Source organism: Coffea arabica, chromosome 9c (genome assembly GCF_036785885.1).
Source record: "Coffea arabica cultivar ET-39 chromosome 9c, Coffea Arabica ET-39 HiFi, whole genome shotgun sequence".
Taxonomy (NCBI): domain Eukaryota; kingdom Viridiplantae; phylum Streptophyta; class Magnoliopsida; order Gentianales; family Rubiaceae; genus Coffea; species Coffea arabica.
The window spans coordinates 26,902,949-26,913,695 of NC_092326.1; the positions used below are offsets into that span (position 1 = coordinate 26,902,949).

The window sequence follows — 10,747 nt, forward strand, 5'->3', positions numbered from 1 at the left end:
GGAACACCCTTTTTAATTCAAATATATCCATTTTTAGTAGAATATGAAGGAGTCTCTACAAATATTATGGGAAAAACAATTACTTTTAAATTTTTAACTCCAATTAGACAAAGGGAATTAAAAATATTATAATCATCCTCTATTTATAAAACAACAAATACTATTACTAGAATTAAAAAACATATAAATTATATAAAGGAAGAAAAATTTTATTTAAAAATTGAAGAAAATTAAAAGAAATAAAAATGCAAAAAAGAATTTTTTGCAGACATTCCGAATGCCTTTTGGGATAGAAAACAACATATGATAAATTTACCTTATGAAAAGGATTTTAATGAGAAAAATATTCCAACAAAAGTTAGACCTATACAAATGAATACTGAATTACTAAATTTTTGTAAGAAAGAAATAAAAACATTAATAGATAAAGAATTAATAACATCTTCAAAATCACCTTGGAGTTGTGCAGCTTTTTATGTTATGAATCAAGCTGAAAAAGAAAGAGGAGTTCCAAGATTAGTAATTAATTATAAACCATTAAATAAAGTTTAACAATAGATTAGATATCCAATTCCAAATAAAAAGGATTTATTAAATAGGTTATATAATGCAAAGATATTTTCAAAATTTGATTTAAAATCAGGATATTGGCAAATAATAATAGATCCTAAAAATAGATATAAGACAGCATTCACAACACCTTTTGGCCATTATGAGTGGAAGTAATGCCATTTGATTTAAAAAATGCACCTTCAAAATTTCAAAATATATTGAATGATATGTAGACACCAAATTTTTGGTTTTAAACTTTTTTTATTTAATTAATTTAATTTTAGATTTATTTGTTTCAATTTTAGGTTTTTTTTATTTTTATTTTATATTATTCGTGTTTCGTGTCTGTTATTTTATTTTAATTGTTTTAAGAGCATTTTTTTTATTACTCTAAAATTTAAAAAAAAAAAAAGAAAAAGAAAAAAGAAAATCATCAATCAGAAAATCCTTTAGCGTTTTATCTTTTATTCCGGGTTTTACTCATTTTATTTGATTTTAGTTAAAATGTTATTTTTATTTTTATTAAGTTATTAAAAAAAAGAGAGAAAAAGGAAAAAGCCACGCATGCAGCCATGAAGAATACCATTTTTCGCGTTTTTTTTCTGCTTTTCTTTCTTCAAAACCTTGGGCCACCTCATCCCCTTGGATTCTTATCAAAAACCTTCTGGACCAATAACCATCGGATGGCCAAGGTAGAGGCATTGAGCTAGGGTGGTTTGTGACCATCCAGATGAGGGTTTAGTTTCTGGTGCCATATAAAAAGGTAAGGAGGGTTTAAGAGAAGAGGGGTAGGATAGCTGTAAGTGTGTGCATGACGGCGGAAAGAGAAAGACAGCAAAAGGGATAGGTTTTGAGAGAGTTTGGGGGGAGGTTTTGATAGAGAGAATCAGGAGAGTGAGGCGGGCGGCTGAGCAAAGAACGGAAAAAAGAAACAACAGAAAGAAGAGAGCTTTGGTGAGAACCATAGGGAAAAGCTACGGGTAACAAAAAAAGGGTGACCAGAGGAAGGAAACCAGAAATGGGGGGGTTGAAAGGAAAAGAAACGGAGAGAGGGCAGGAGGGTGAAGGCGGAATAAAAGAAGAAAAACTGAGAGAGAAAGCTTACGGTAAAAAGAAAGAGAAAACTGGGAAAGGCAGCAAAGGGAGCCATTGGAGCTATTAACCCTCACAGCTGCCACCGTTTAGTCCACCATCATCACCAGCAGATCTCCACTGAGGTATTTCGGTCCAGAATTCTCGTTTGTTCCTGTTTTTTTTTTTTTTTTTTTTTGGTTTTACGGCTGAAGAATGCATGGGATTAGACCTAGGTTTCAGGGATAGGAGTTTGGGGTTCTATGATGAATTTAAGATGTTTTTGTTTTGGGTATTTATGGCTAATCTTTATGCGTATGACTAGTAAACCTAGAAAAGAACATAAAACTTTGAGCAATTCTGCTTTGATGTTCCTTTCTTGCTGTTTCTTTGCCGTTTACCTTCATTTTACAATCCAAAGCCGTGTCCTTTTGCTATTTGTTTACATCTGAAGAATTTTAATGCCTGTTTACAGCTTAAATTTGTATTCGGTGCTATTTCTATAATCTATTCCTAGGCTGTATTTTAGTGGTAAAGTGTTTGCTGTGGAAAATGTATGGTGTTTTACATGGGTTTTGTTGGTGTTAGCACGGGTTTCATGGGTTTCCTATGGGAAGGGGAACCTGTAGCTGATGTTTACCTGATAAAGAGAAGGGAGTCAATGTTCGAAAGCTCCTTGGATGTCTCCCCTCTCCCTTGTTTCATGTTTTTGCGTTTTAAATGCATTGAGTTACCTCCTAGTTACTGGTATGAAGAATTGCAGCAATGGTCCTTTCAGCTGTTCTGGCTGATGAGAGTCTTGGTTTGCTCAGAGTTGGTGTTTTGTTTGTCGTCTAATTGATGCGTCATGTACATACCTGCTGCAAGTTCCTCCTCTTGTACACTTGCTGCATTTTATTTGATGACCACATTTGTGAACCTGTTGGGAAGAGTAAACATTTTTTTTTCTTTCCTGAGCAAAAGCTGAAGTTCTTGCGCTTATCCTCGGTCGTCAAAGTTGATAGATCTTGTTTGAGTTTCTTCACACCCAAACACCTCTAGCTGAATGACCAAAAGATGTCAGCTTGCCTCCATCCGAGAATCTAGAGAGATGTTTTCTATAAATGCTGAGTCTTTTGTTTGTCTTTGATTGCAAGAATATGGTTGGGTATTAGGTTCTTATCTTGTGGATTTGGTTTGAAGTCTCGGCAGCAGAGGTTTAAGTTATTTTGGTTGTGTTTTTGATAAGCCACAAATTTGCAGCAGAAAGTAAAGCATGCTTCGGTTTATTGAAAGCTTTAGTTGCATGCATGATAAGCTTAATAGGAACTTGAGATTGGGTTTGTGGTTTGAGATGATTGAACGCATCTGCCATGCAAAGTGCTGAAGCTCAAAAGTGTTGTTTGCTGAAGCTTAAAACCATTTTGCAGATTTTCCTTCTAAGTTTTAGCTCGTTTGGATGTTGAAGTCTTGTTTTTTGTTGTCCAGTTTAAAGTTTTGATGTTTAGTTGAAAGAGTTTGGATCAAAATTGTGTGCTTGGGTTTCAAATGTTGAAAAGGAAAGTGCAGCAAATTGTTGCAGAAGCCATCTTCGTAGTAATTTGCATGGAGTTTTGCATGAAAATCTTCATAAAATTGCAACTTTGCTCCCCGTTGTTTTAAGTGATGTTATCATGACCCAAATAATTGGAATTTGATCAATATTGCCCTTTTGGAATTTCAATTTTCCTTTGGTATGTTTTAATTTGTTTTTGGGCAAATTTTTTAGGAATTTTAGGATGGATTTTGAGTGTTTAATGACTCTTGATAATCCTTAGTTTTAATTTGGATTTTAATGGATTTTGGTAATTTTGTTGTTTAATTAAAACAAATGGGTTTTCTTTCATTTTTGTGAAGTTTAGTTTTGACTTTGCTATGTTTCCTTTCAAGTTGTTAATTTTATTTTTTCTGCTTTTTAGACCCCTAGTATTTTAATAATAATAAATTGACCTCTCAAATTTCTTTGATTTTCGTAATTGAGTCTTTACTTGTTTTAATTTCGTAGACATGGTTTGTTCAAGTGCCCCAAGTGATTCAATCTCATGCTTATTTTCATTTCATGTGATTATTTTGTTAATTAAAATGATGCCTTGACCCTTTTATTATTTTGGAGGGTAAATAAGTGATTTCACTTCATTAGGGCCCCAACTTCGAGGGAGGTACATTCTAACCTTTATTTTGACTTTATTTGACCCTACGTGCCCTATGTGATGTTACTTGCTTAATTGCATGCCTCTTAAATGTTTTATTATTTATTGATTATTTATTTATTTCCTTTATTTATTTATTCGCTTTATTGGCTTTAGTTTGTATATTTATTTTTAGTTCAATTTTGATCATTTGAAAGGTACTTGAATGCCAAATTTGTAATAGTTAGGTATTTATTTTAATTATTTATTTATTTCCCCTCTTAAATTGTAGTAGGGCCCCCCCAATGCAATAGTTAGGGCTTGTTTGCTTTATTTGCTTGGTATGTTTTGCATGCTTATGTGTTATGTGTTATCCGCTTTCTTAGGGCCTTACATCTAGATATCATGCTTATGTGTTATGTGCTATACGTGATTTATGTGTTTACATGCTTTTATTAGATCTTACATGATTTATTTGATTGTAACTGATGTGTGACGTTACCATACTAGCCCAATTGTGGCCCTTTTGTTCTGATTTTCCACTAGTCCAATGCTAGTAGGAATTCATAGACATGGGCTAGTCCAACGCTAGACCCTTAGGAGCCCCTCGAGCGTTAGATCATGATTGTGTGATAAAATCACTTCATCTCATGCATGTTTTTTCACTTTTAGGGATTTACCATGTTGTATGACACTTCCCTTATATGTATAGCTCTTATCCCGTATTTCCTTTTATATGTATATTCCTTACCCCTTTGTACGAAAACATGACATTAGACTTGCATTTCATTTAAGAAATAGAATTAGGGTAGTGCATTTGCTTGATTAGATAGGGAGTAACCCCTTGGATATGGGATATGGACGAGTTTGGCTTTTCTAGGCTTAGCACGCTCGTATTCCCTCTATTAAAGGGAACATTGAAAGTCACGAGTGTAAGTCCTCCGCACCCATTATGATGCATTCCTTTAGGACATACACATTTGTATATTATTATTTTCTTTACTTTTTCTTTCTTTTGAGTCTCATGACTTGCATTATTCGTGACTTCTTCGAAGAGTCTTTATTGGGTATCATAATTAATGTGATTGGCACCAATTGAGTTTTGAAGAGAAATTTCGACCCCCCGACACCCTTCTAGGTCTAGGGTTTGCATTCATATAGTACATCCAAATGTGATAAATCTTTAGGTTAAAATGAGAAAATCTTTGACTAAATCGCGCAACTAGCCTTGGCTAGGTTGAAAGGGTGCCTTGGATTCTTATCCTTGCCTTCCCTTTCTTCAAATGTGACTCCTGAATCTTTTTCTCTGATTTTCGTGGACTTGGAGTCTTTTAAAAAGGGTTTTTCTACTTTTTCTTTAAAAATTCATTTTTTAGTGACTTGGTACACCTTAACTCTATACCAAATGGCGACTCCATTTTTCATTCAAAAAACCCTTTTTAAACTATATTTTGGGTCAAATCGTCGCATTTTCAAGTCCCATTTAGACCCATATTTTTCTTCATTTTCTCAAATAATCAAAAACTCAGTTTTTAACCAAAAATTCATTTTTCTAAACTAATTTATTTTATTAAAAAATGGGGCGCGACAATGGCGACTCCACTGGGGACTTAGAGGGTCCGAGCATTTGATTTAGTCAATCTTTTTCTTTTTCTAACCTTTTTATATATCACATTTCGATGTTTAGGGTTGCATTTTTCTTTTCTAGGATTTTTGCATTTCGAGCGTATCAACTCACTCCCTCACCCTTTGCGTACAATTGATTTTGATGGATGGATGGTTTATTTATGTTTATCCCGCGCTTTGCATTGCATTTGGGTGGGGATATTACCCTAGAGCCTCTCGTTGGTTCTCGATCCATCCCCTCCAAAAAGGAGCACTAGCATACGTGCATACGCTTTATTTTTTTATCCCTCAGTTATTTTTCTTTTAGTGGCTTGTCTCGCCACTCCACCCTATTAGGATTAGGCGACCCACTTGGACATGTGATCGCGACACGACGTGTGCGTAGTACGATCCAAGGGGTCACTCAATCTTCCGCTTTAAGCTGTGGGTTAATAGCCTTTAGCTTTTAGTCGAAGGTTGAGGATTTTTGATAGATTCACTCAAACATGTAGCCGTAACACGACGTGTGCGTAGCAGTGTCTGGGGAATCGCTCAAGCCACCGACAAGGAACCTTGGGATTGATGACCTTTGGTTTCCAAGTCTGAAGGCTCGGGGACCTAAAACTTATCGAGTCTAGATGCATTAGTGAACCAATACCTCATGCATCCATAATAGTTCACCTAGGACAGAGTCTGCCTCACCCTATTAGGGACATAATTCACGAGGGGAGGGATCCAACCCTCAATTACTTTATTGCTTTACCTCTTTGTATTGCTTTGCTACAAATGTGTTATATGTATTTATCTGATTGAATTAATTTTTCTTGATTTTTTGTCTCCATTGCATTCATAAGCCCTAGAAAAATAAGAGTCCTGGCATGGTACTCTTTAGGAGCCTACCTTATTTGATGTGACACGTTTAAATTCAATGCTTCATATTTTCAGCATAAATACATGTCATTTTAGGCTCACCACGGCATACAAAAAGGGGTTCCTTTAGGTCACATTTCATTTGTGTACTGCATATTTAGTCGCTTTGATAAAATGGCATCATGCATAAACCTTAGAAGGGAATGCCATTTAGGGAATCTCGTGTAAGGAACAAACAGCCCTGTGTCTCGGATATATAATCCAGTGAGACTTGCACGTTTATATTTCCTGTACTGTCCGAAGGGGTAATGCACGAGGTAAGGTAGGATCCGATCTTTTCAAAGACGGCAAAGCAAATTTTGCACATTGGAATATGGGCATCTAACAATCATTTTTTGGCCATTTTAAATAAAATTGGTAAAAAAAAATTTCCTTGCATAAAGGACATTAATTTGAAAAAATTCACAAATAATTCTTCACTATTGAGACGATAAATAAATTGAGGCCAAAATTTGATTTTAGAAGTGCTCATAGACTAATGCATCGCAATAAATTTTTGGATAGATTGATTCTCAAATAAGCCGTAAATTCCATTCAATCCATTGGACCATTTCATTCATCAATTTCATCCAATCCATTTTATCAATTTGTTCATTTTAGGACAACCTAATCGATTTTGAATTCATTTGATTAGTTTACCCATTTTAGGCCAATCTAGTCGATTTTGAATAGATCACCAATTTCATTCAATTCATTTGATTGGCTTACCCATTCTTTGAGCAATCTTATCGATTTTGAATAAATCATCAATTTCATCCGATCCATTTGTTCAGGGCAATTCGGGCGATTTTGAATAAATCATCATTTTACTTGATCTGTTTGATCAATTAATTTCATTCCATTCATTTGATTAGTTTATTCATTTTTAGGGTTATCCATTCAATTTTGAATAAATAATCAAATTTCATTCAATGCATTTGACCATTTTACCTTTTTTAAGGTAATCTAATCAATTTTGAATAAAACATCAATTTCATCCTATCCTCTTGACCTGCTTATTCCTTTTCAGGGTTTAAGTCTAAGGTTCACTGAATAAATTTGTTGAGACATTGCAATCCTTTCAAGAGCAGGCTCTTTTACACATTATTTTATGTGTCGATCAAAGCAAGCAATCCATTCGGACTTCGTCCACATTTTTAGGGCAAATGTCTCTTTTCACTCCAATTGGCCAAATTTTTTCAAATTATTTTTCATGCTAAAATCAATCAGTGAATTGGATTCATCAGGTATAGTATAGTGCCTACCCCAGAGGATTGCATTTTCATGCTAGGCTTACCCTTGGCATTAAAAGGGTCCTCCAATAGGACATGCATCCGAATTACTTTAATTTTTACTAACTCCTGTCTTTTTCTTTTCTTTTTGACAACAGTCAATCAAGAAGGGCATCTAATAAGGGTTTTCCTACATTCTCAGGTAGTAATTACAAATATAGCTACCCGAAAATGCCCCATTTTCACCCGATCACGTAGCCGAGCTTCAAGAGATAGTGTAAACATGAGTACCCATCCAGAATCATCTGATAGGCCCGCAACCACATCACCGACTGACTTGGCAAATCTGGGAGCTCAACTGAGCGAAGTTCTAAACCGATTTAATGAGCTAAGCATTGAAATGATGGCCCAACGGCGCGTGATCGACCAATTGGTCACTGGTGGTGCTGGCGGTGAGCACCAACATGAACCCTTACCTCCTGGCCAATCTGAACCAATACTCTTACCTTATACTCAAGCCTCTGTTACTTCACAAGTTATGAATCCACCTGAAGAAGCCTTTACCTATCCCACTCACGGTCCACCACCTACTTATGCACCTAACATCCAAATTAACTCTTCTCATGCCCAAATTTCCCAAAGTTATCCGCCAATTGCTATGAGCATGCCATTCGAACCTCAGGGACCCACCCCATTATTACTCTACCGCTGAGCCATTTACCCTAGATACCGCCGCCCAAGGAAAAGCTGAAGTTGGGGAATCATTCGCGCCAGTGGATAAAAACTTGCTAAAGAGATTGGATCGGTTTGAAGAGTTCATAAGGAAAAACCAAGGTTTGACCAAGCAAGGAGGTTTGGACTACAACGAACTGTGCCTGTTTCCGAATATGCAATTGCCAATGGGTTTCAAAGTACCCAAATTTAGCAAGTACGATGGAACTGGCAATCCCAAAACACACCTTCGGATGTTTGCAAACAAGCTAGGGAAGCCGATAGATGATGAGAATCTACCTGTGCGCTTATTTCCCGAAAGTCTAGAAGGCGACGCGTTGGATTGGTATTCCAATTTGAAGCCTGAGGATATGAGATCTTGGATGGATTTGTCAACTGCTTTTATGAGGCAGTACGAATACAATTGCGAGCTTGCTCCAAGGAGGACCACATTGGAGGGGACTAAGAGGAAACCATCGGAGGACCACAAGACGTATGCGAAGAGATGGAGGAAATTGGCCACGAAGGTGGAGCCTCCCATGACTGAAGATGAAATTGTTCGTACGTTCATCAAATCTCATGACCCGCCCTATTTCGAGGAAATTTTTCGAATAACTGGGTGTTCCTTTGCCGAGATTGTCAATAAATTTGAAGAATATGATGAGTTTATAAGGGCAGGAAAGATTGTTAACGTGTCGGCTCTGAAATCACAAGTCGAAGCGATGCAAAATCAATGCAGTAGTAACAAGAAATCCCAATTCAAGAAGAAAGATGAGGACACTTCGTTTGTATGGAACCAAGGCCCTGCTTTTCGACCTAGATACCAACAGAACCCCACCTACACACCCCATTACCCGTATCAATCACACCTTCGACCTGTTTATCATACCATCATTAACCACCCTCGACCTCGACCAAATTACCCAAACACACCCTGTAGACACCAAATTTTTAAATAATTTGTATGTTGCATCTAATTCATGATTTGGTTTTAGATTGTCTGCATTTTAGTTGTTACCTTTTTATTTGTCTTTTATTTGCTAATTATTTGTCATATTAATTTTGTTCACGTTTTAGTTTTAGTTTTAGTTTTAAGTTTTAACGTAAAATTTGTGAAAAAAAAAGAAGAAAAGAGGAAATTGATGAAAAATGGAAAATTGTGCTTTGTTGATTCTAGTTTATTTAGTTTCTATCCAATGTTAATTAAATTACTTTTTTTGTTGTTTTTGTTGCTTGTTATCTATTTTTATTATTAGTTTTATTTAATTAATTTCAAAAAAAAAATCAAAAAAATCAAAAAAATCAAAAAAATCACAATTCTATTTCTGCCGGTTCCATTTCCACTTCTCAACCTAGCACTTTCCATTGTTATTGCCGACTCCACTCCACTCCCAATACCTCAATATATACATCCCACTACGCTATATCATTTCCAATTCACCACGATATCACACTTCCATTTTTTCATTTGCTGCCGTGAGCTGTGAGTGATCAGCTTCTTTGGAAATAACGACGAGAGAGAGATCGGTGAGGACTTAGTTTATCTTCCAGCCTCACTTCAAGACCAATCGAGAGAGGGAGAGAAAGAACCGAGAGTCAAACTTCCTCCAATCCAGCCGCAAGTTTGAGCCAGGGAGAGGGAGAGTTGCGGACTGCAATTCTGGACAGCCGAGAGTGGAGGATTGTTGCAGCTATTAGTCGTGTGTATTAAGCTCCAAGCTGAGGTAATTTCTAGACTTGAACTAATTGATTATGGGTAGATGAAGCTGTTTAGAGGCATGCATGTGAGAGTTGTACGTTTAGATGAAGAATTGAGTTACCAGAAATGGGTTTCAAAAGAATTGGAAATGCCGTGAGTTTGAACTAGAAATTTCAGCTTTAACTTGTTACTTTGTGATGATCTGAGCTTAGTTGTGTGGTTAGTTAGTTAATAGCTGGATGATTATTCTTTGCATGAGGTTAATCAACCTTGTTTAAGCAAGAATAGTGAAGGAATATAGAATCTGTTTACATGCATGTTAACCGAGAGAGAGTTTGGATGAATTTCTGGTAAGATGGTGATTTTGATGACATTCGAACTTGGTTTTGGATCTAATCTGATAGATAACTTGTTATTTGGTTTTGCATGTGAACTTTATGGCCAGAAATTCGGTTGCATGGCTGGAAATTTTTATTGGAAGTTGTTGGACTGCTAAACCAATTTTCCCAGCTTAGCTGATGGAGTTGTTTTGGGAGTTGTATGGGTATTTTAGTATGAGATTTGCTGGAAAGTGTTTGATTCTCACTTGGTTGTGTGTTTAGCTAACTAAATGCTGGATGATTAAGCCCTGCATGAGATGATTTAGCTGTGTGTAAACCAGAAATTTGAATGAAACCAAAAATCTGTTGCATGCATGTCATCCGTAAATAGTTGAGCAAATTCTGGAATTTTGGATGAATGTTGTTGGTGACCGACCCTGCTTTGGACTAGAATTGATAGTAACTTCATTTATTAGTCATGCATGATAGCTTTGAGTACAT

At 36.0% G+C, this 10,747-nt stretch overlaps 1 long non-coding RNA gene across 1 annotated transcript; it reads left to right on the forward strand.

The window, feature by feature from the left end:
* The first annotated feature begins 1,356 nt into the window (after positions 1-1,356).
* LOC140014005 (uncharacterized) lies at positions 1,357-9,221 on the forward strand. Its single transcript, XR_011820858.1, has 2 exons — positions 1,357-1,769; positions 7,675-9,221. It is a non-coding gene; the product is annotated as an uncharacterized lncRNA (long non-coding RNA).
* Positions 9,222-10,747: the final 1,526 nt, after the last annotated feature.